Below are 7,465 nucleotides of genomic sequence, written 5' to 3' on the forward strand. Positions count from 1 at the left end.
AGCTCTGCGCTCCCAAAGAAAGGAAAAGGACAGTTTAGTAAACAGTTTATGTTACGGTCCTCCCAGGCCCAAAGGCAGGCGCGGGCCAGCGGAGGCGCTTCCCTGTCACCTGCGCTCTGTACGCAGAAGTGGGCGCGGGCGCGCCCCGCTGCTTGCGCGCCCCGCTGCTTGCGCGCCCCTTGAGCCGCGCATCTACCCTACACACCGGCGCGCAGGGAAGCGCGCAGCGCGGGCGGGGGGCTCCTCCGCGGCGGTGCCAGGCGCGGCCAGCAGGGGGCGCTCCGACGTTGCGCCTGGGAGCTCGCGCCGCTGCGCCGCTGCGCCGCGCGTCCGCCCACGAACACGCGTATACACACAGAGACACGCGTGTACACACACACACACACACATACACACACACTAGCAAAGCGTCACAGCCCTCCGTCCAGCTGTGCGTGTTCCCGGGCGCTGGACGCCCCGTGCACGCGCTCCGCCGCACGGGTGTCCCCGTGCCTCTCCCCCTGCGTGTGCGTGCGTGTGTGTACTATACATTATGCAACTTATTAAATACAACGATGAATTGTCAACATTTTTTTCGCCTGTTAGTTCCGCTGATCCGGGCAGGATTTATTTTCCGATCTCGGGTCCCGGAGCTATAACGCGTGATTTCTTTGCCTTAAATAAAATTGGTCAAATGTTGACAACCTTTAAGCCAATCTAACACTCAAGATTACTGATGGGAAACTAATGAGAAAATATCAGATCGTCCGGCCTGGGGGCTCCTAATTAAATCTTAGCTGATTGAAAAATAAAAGCGGGTTCGTGGGCGTGGGGGAGGAGGGAAGAAGCTCCGGGCTGAACTTTAGCTCTCGTTTTACGTGATATTTCCCCAACTCACCCCTCCCTCCACTGTTCCCCCCTTCCTCTTAAAAATCCTAATGTTATTTCGCTGGTTATTTCAAGAGATCCGAAAGCGACTATAATTCCTTGCCCGGTAAATATTAAGGCCTTTAAGCAACGTGATTTAACTAATTAGAAAATTTACATCATTAAGTCTCAGGGAAAGAAAAAAGGAGAAACAAATCTGCCAGTCATTTTAAAAGAGACAGGCCCTATTGAAGTGTGAAGAAATCGGCTCTAATTCAAAAAGGCAATCGGGCAGAAAAAGCCCTCAACATTACCCTGCTAGTTATTAATCAGAAGGGGTTTCCCCCCCTCTCCTTTCCTGCAATGGCAAGAGCTGAAGCACATCGTTAGTTTCTCCCAAAGCTACCGCACAGTTTCCATTCAGGTTTTTTGCCACTCGTCCATGTCTCATATTAGCAGCGAGTATTTCTCCATTCAAGGCTCACAGATTTGAAAATGTTTCCGAACTGGGGAGCCGGAGCCGCAGAAAAAAATAAGGCTCCCCGGACTCCTCACCTCCGCTCCAGTCAAATACAAGGGCTGAGATGCCCCGTCCCCCGCCCCCATTAAAGTGAGGTCCTAAAGTAAATCTACTCGGCGAGAACTAGAGTATGGCTTTGTTTTGCTCTCTTACCCTGCATTTCTAAACACAGACACACAAGCCTGAAAGTGGAAAGCCGCCCCCCTCCCCCTTTTTTTTTTCCCAAGGACTAGCTGTGTTCAGTGCCACGCACCAGCCTCAAGCAGAACAATATAAAACTTGAGTGAAAATCAGGGAGATCGGATTACTAATGTCGGGCCGTTAATGAAGTGATGCGGGACGCTGATTGCCGGCGCAGCGAGCGGGAGGAGGAGCTGGTGGCCCCCGGTTTAGGGAGCACAGCTGGGGTGGCTGCACGGGGAGCTCAGAAAGGGGGAGAAATGAAGGAGCTTGGTCCAAACCACCGGGAGTGTTACATCTCTCTCTTTCTCTGTCTCTCTTTCAAACACGCTCTCTAATCCTCTCCTTCCAACTGTTCACAGTGGACTATAGCATAAATAATAAATACATCCTACTCTGCGTTTTCTCTCTCCTAATCTCGAAGAATCTGACAGTCGCTTTAATCAAAGGAGTTTGCCCTGGTTCTTCATGGAGCTAATTTAAGGAATTTTAAACACGTCTCGGACAAAACCAGGTGATAGGGGCCTATTTCTGATCTCACGGCCCGGGGACGAACTCTCCTGTGGCTCGAGGAATTAACCCCGTGTAAATGGGTTCAGGATCAACCTCCTGATGGGGATTTTACTTGGCAGTAGCCTGTAAAGACAAATATTCTGGGAAAAAAAAAAAAAAAAAAGTCTCTGCAAGCCCTATTCCGGCTTCCACTTACGCCCCAGTGTTAACTTGTAGTCATCTCTGTAAGCAGATGCCTACAGATATGTAAGGTCTCCACCAGGACCGAACATATTCCTTTAGCAGGGCTACGTCGGCTTACAGAAAGATCATTTGAGCAGCTCCGCACGATGTGTGAGAGGCGGGCAGGCCGGTCACTGTCTCCCGCCTGCAGCGCTGCGGGCGCGACACCGGTGCCAGCCCAGCCCAGCCCAGCCCGTCCCGCGGGCATCCCACCGCACCCCTCCGCGCATCACACCGCACCCCTCCGCACAGTCCCCTCCGAGATTTCTGAGAAGGGAGAGGGACTTTTACGGAACGTGTCCTCCTCAATGGAAACATTCTCCGTTTCTCCATAAAATCAGCGGAATTACCGCCTTTGCGCCTTGTGGAAAAACAGTAAGGCAGACTTGTCTGCCAAAGCGAGAGGACCTGATCGCCAAGATGAAATGGAGAGGGGAGGGCAGAAGGAATAGCCTTGACTTCTCCGCCCCCTTTACATCAGTTTGTTTTGCAGTTATTCAAAATGATTGAGTTTTCTGAAGAAGACCCTTTAGAGAGGCAACAAAACCAGCATCAACATCTTTCCCCAAAAAACAACATGAACATCAACCTGTCTTCTGGCGGGGTTTCGGTGCTCAGAGGCATTACAATAAAATTTACGGCGTCCTTAACAACTCCCAAGTAAAAGCATTAAAATTCACTTTAAATGAGAAAACATTGATTTTTAAGTCTGGAAAGAACGAACCCGTAATTTAATTGCAAACTTTCACCGACAGAGCAGCATCTCAGGGAGGCCACATTCCATTTTTAATAGAGCCACTTTATGAAGTGATAAAAACAAAGAAAACCTGACAAACAGAGAGACAGTTGCAATTGCGAAAGAAAAGTTATTTGCCTTCCATATCCCTCTTCGCAGCTCCAAACTATCGTACCTTTCCCTCCCCCTTCACCCTTTGCCCCCCGAAAACAAAACACGAGTGTAAAAGCAAAGGATTTGGGATCCAGGGAAGAAGCAGTAGCTCATATTCTAAATAACGATTTGTCTTTACCAGGCAAGGAGTGATGCCAAGAGGTTCAAGGGAACATTTTCACAAAATGGTAGCTTCTTTTAAAAAGGAAACTCATGGGATAAATTTTCCTTACTTCCCATTGTTCGTTTAAAGAAAATGCTAAAGGGGAAGGAAAGGGAAATCCCACCCTCGCTTTCTATCTTATTTCTGTATCGGTTTTTGGTATTATAGGAGAGTAAAGAAGTTTTTGTTTGGTGGTTTTTCATTGATCACTCACTCTGAGCTAATGTAATTATCCTCATCAATAGAAGGCTGCAGAGAGAATCATTATGTGGGTGACATTGATAAATGATCACCCAAGAGCTGCCTTTTCTCTTGGGCACCCCCACATATGACCCTCCCACATACACAAGGTAGCCATAGAAACACCTTGAGATCCTCAAACACTGCTGCAAATGGGAAAATACAGAGAAAGCGAGAGAAATCCAACTTCACACACTTTCTGTCCCTCCTGAAGCCTCCCTCCCGTAGCACGGAGCCACCGAGCCGGGCTGCGCTCCGCCGTCCTGCCCCTGGGGCGCCCGGCCCCGGCCCCGCTCCCTCTCCCCGCACCACATCAAGTATTTGGGGGAGGAAGGAGGGGTAAGGCTGTTATGGGGCTTGCACTTCTTTTTCTCTCTTTCTTTCTCTGGAACAGTTAAGCAATGAGGTTGCACGCACCATATGGATGCACTGCTCCTTCTCTACGTGCATTGTGGAACCCCCTAGTTTGAAAGTCGCTCTTTGAGATGCGCAGCTACAATATCCGCCCCTCCTTCCCAAGTAGTACGCCTCTAAGAAAATGGTTAAACCCGAATTATTAGCAGCGATTTTTTTTTGTGGCAGGAATTTACGGGAAGGTTATCTATTTCTTACTACGGCAAAGATTGATGTTTTTTTCGGGCCGCAGACCCGCTTTTTATGTAAGCAAATTCCAAAATATTGAGAGCAGTAATTGATTCATAATGATCCATAAATCGATGCGACGAAGGGGCCGAGGGTGTTTATTTATTTTATTCCTAAAGCTGCAAGTAAAGTAGCTTTGACACCGTGTGGGGATGAAGGGGAGGAGTTGTTTAGCTGTGCGAGGTCATCCATCATCCCTGTCGCAGAGACTCTGCTCAGAGGAGCAGCCTCCCTTCTGTGTCTTTCTCGCCACCAAAACTATTAATATTAAAATCTGCCTACAAACCTTCCCCTCCACCCGCCTCTGATCCCGCACCGTCCTTCTCAGCTCGAAGATGCCGGGCTTCCCCCGCCGGCAGCGGGCTCTCTCCTGCTCAGCGCCGTCGGGTTTGATTTTTCCCGACGTGCTGTCAGAAGAGGTAAAAAGCCGGCTCCGTTTCCTCTCGACTGAACCCAGGGACGTGGCAGGGGGACTGGTCAGGCAAGAGACACCCTCTCGCCCAGCGGAGCCCTCTCCTGCCCCTCCACGCAGCGCGGGGCCGCGGTCACGCGTGGTGAAAGGATGTGGGTATTTCTCCGGGCTCCAGGGGCCTTCCTCTCAGTACACGCACCACGGCTGCAGTGCGGCAACGGCTCCGGGTCGGCCCTCGCAAAGGCGCCGCCGGGAGATCCCCCACTCCCCTCGGGAAGCCACGGGAGCTGCTGGAGAGACGGGCAAAACCCGCCGGCGGCACCGGCCGGGAGAGCGGGTCCAGCCGGTGGCTCCGCCGCACCCCTTCCCCTGCCCGGCCCCGGCCCCGGCCCCTCCCGGCCCCCCGGCCCCCGCAAACCTGGTGTGGGGCAATTCTCTCTCCCTCGCTCTCTCTGCGGTTATGAGCGAAAGGGGGGAGCTCCCGGCTCCCCCCGGCATCTCCTCTTCGGCCCGGCGGTGCCCGCTCGCCGCGGCGGGCAGGGCTCGGGCAGCCGCGCCGGCGGAGGTGCGCTCCCCTCCTCTCTTCGCCTTAAAGGCAGCAAAATCTGGAAGAAAAATCTCTCGTTTGTGGTGACGACAACTCCCAGACCCGCTCGGAGAAATGGAAATTTAGGATTATAAACATGTGTGTGTGTAAACAAAAGGTGTTTCTTCTGCTACCCTTCGTTTCCCACAGCATAAGCAATTTTTATTCAGACTAGAGTATTTTCTTTAACACTATACCACTGTCAAAACATTATTCCCGTTTTGGTTGCTTTTGACAGCTGAGCAGTTCTTAGAAATACCAAAATCGGAACCTTCCATGCTAAACAGTAAATCTCAGATGGAGAAATCTCCTTGCGTTTTTGTACCTTGGATTTTAGCAACACATCTCCTGGAGAGCACAGCCCAACAAGGAGGGACAGAAAAAAAAAAAAAAAAAAGAAGAAAAAGAAAAAAGAAAACAAAAAAAAACAACACAGAAATGCAAATATTTAGTTCATTATGAAAAGCAATTATCTACTATGGATGAATTCTTCCCTGTCTTTCTATCAGTCCGAGGAGTTTTCTGACTTTCTTACCTCAAATTGTAAATAAAAGATCTGCAAGGAAATAAGGTACTGATTAAAAAAAAAAAAAAAAAGCCTCCCTTTAAAGTGCTAGCATAAAACAATCTTGCCTTCTTATTTTCCGCATCCACAATAATCACAGAACTTGAAAATGGGAACCAGCCTGGGGTACGCTCTTCTTACGCAACTGAAGGGTTGAGGTGATTTTAACCAGGACAGAGAGCATCAAAGCCAAGCAAGGAATTATCATCCTTTAAATTTCATACGAATGCCTTAAAAAGACACCCACAAAGCAGGATCTGATTGCTAAATAAATCTTCACACCCATTCTACTGGCATCCTCCCTTCTGCCGCCAGCAGCGTGGGTCCATTTACACAGCTCAGAAATTAAACATTAACTATGAGGCTGAGCCTCTTTCCACATTCCAAAGGTAAAGTTGTCAAAGTTTTTAATAACACCCCAGCCAGTTGGAATGAGGAGGAGGAAGGAGGAGAAGAGTTACAAATGTACAGATGTTGAAGTCAGTAATGTTTGTTTCCTAGAAAGTTAAGGTAATTACAAACCCTTCCCCACTGCTCTCCTCCCAGAAATAAAGCCAGCACTTTCGCCTGCTCTCTGGGTCCCTGGCAGTGCCACTGAGGGCAGGGAAAGGTTGTTCCTAACACCACTGGTGTTTTCCTAGTTCAAACGCTCCTTTAGTTGCTTCCAAATGCCATAAGCTTTTGCTTAAGCAAAACCAAACCCTCACCCATGATTGTGCACCAACTATTTATATATAAAACGTCAAATTAACATTTTCCCTTGTTAGTTGATTTTTTTTTTCCTTCTGAAAACAAATTAAGACAAGAAAATCAGTAAAACCATCTCAAAATATAGATTATGCAATCCTCACATAGGTAAAACTCTAAATTAAACTTGAAGCTGCTTTTCTCATCCCAAAACTTCTGAACCTACTCCTGCATTAGAGCCATTCCTCATGTCTGAGCTGAAGTGTGGGAGGTAAGGCCTATGGTGGTGCTGGGTGCACACAAACACGTAACACGTGTGGGCTCACTGGTCTTGTGTCTGTGCCTTAACTCAAAGTTGGCTTCTATGGCATTAGCAGGTAGTACAGATAGTGGACACAGCTCTCTGAAATGCAAGCTGGTGAGAAAATATTTTAAATTTTGTCTAAACTAGCGTAAACATATCAATAATCAACAGAACTATACGTTCTTTCATCCAATTCTGCTAACACTGATGACAAGCTCATTTCTGATTTTTCCAACCTTTCTTCTCAATACTGATAAAAAATGTATTTAAGACATTCGTCCCAATAACTTTAGTCTCTCCTAAGTATGATTAAATACACAAAAGCCTAACAAAAAATCAAAAATGAAATATTTATTACCGTATTTTGTGACTTAACACCTTTTTTTTTCTTTTTAAAACATAACGTCACAGTCCTCATACAAGTATTTTAATGTAAATTTTGACAAAGCTTAAAGGTAACAGCATTTTCTTCTAGTGAGGAACACGTGCTGAGAAAGGAAGAATTCATGGACATACAATACCAATTCCACAGCAGATCTGATACTAGCAAAAACATTCTTTTTTTTTTTCAATTGAGGTAAACACATAGAATATCTAACATGAAACAATTAATAGACCGAACTCTGTACGAAGTTTGTTACAGTATTCTCTTGCTTTTTTTTCCCAAGCTTTGAGTTCATGATAAAGTCCTAGGTT

The 7,465-nt window shown here is 47.6% G+C and overlaps 1 protein-coding gene across 1 annotated transcript in view; it reads right to left on the minus strand.

Moving 5' to 3' along the window:
- Window positions 1-7,100: 7,100 nt before the first annotated feature.
- MEIS2 (Meis homeobox 2) overlaps window positions 7,101-7,465 on the minus strand; it is a 173,043-nt gene continuing 172,678 nt past the window's right edge. The window contains exon 12 of the mRNA XM_082058561.1: window positions 7,101-7,465. This exon is cut by the window's right edge and continues 1,093 nt beyond it. The gene's annotated coding sequence lies outside the window, so the exon portion shown is untranslated.

This window comes from Streptopelia decaocto, assembly GCF_964273445.1.
Source record: "Streptopelia decaocto genome assembly, chromosome: 7".
NCBI classification, from domain to species: Eukaryota; Metazoa; Chordata; class Aves; order Columbiformes; family Columbidae; genus Streptopelia; species Streptopelia decaocto.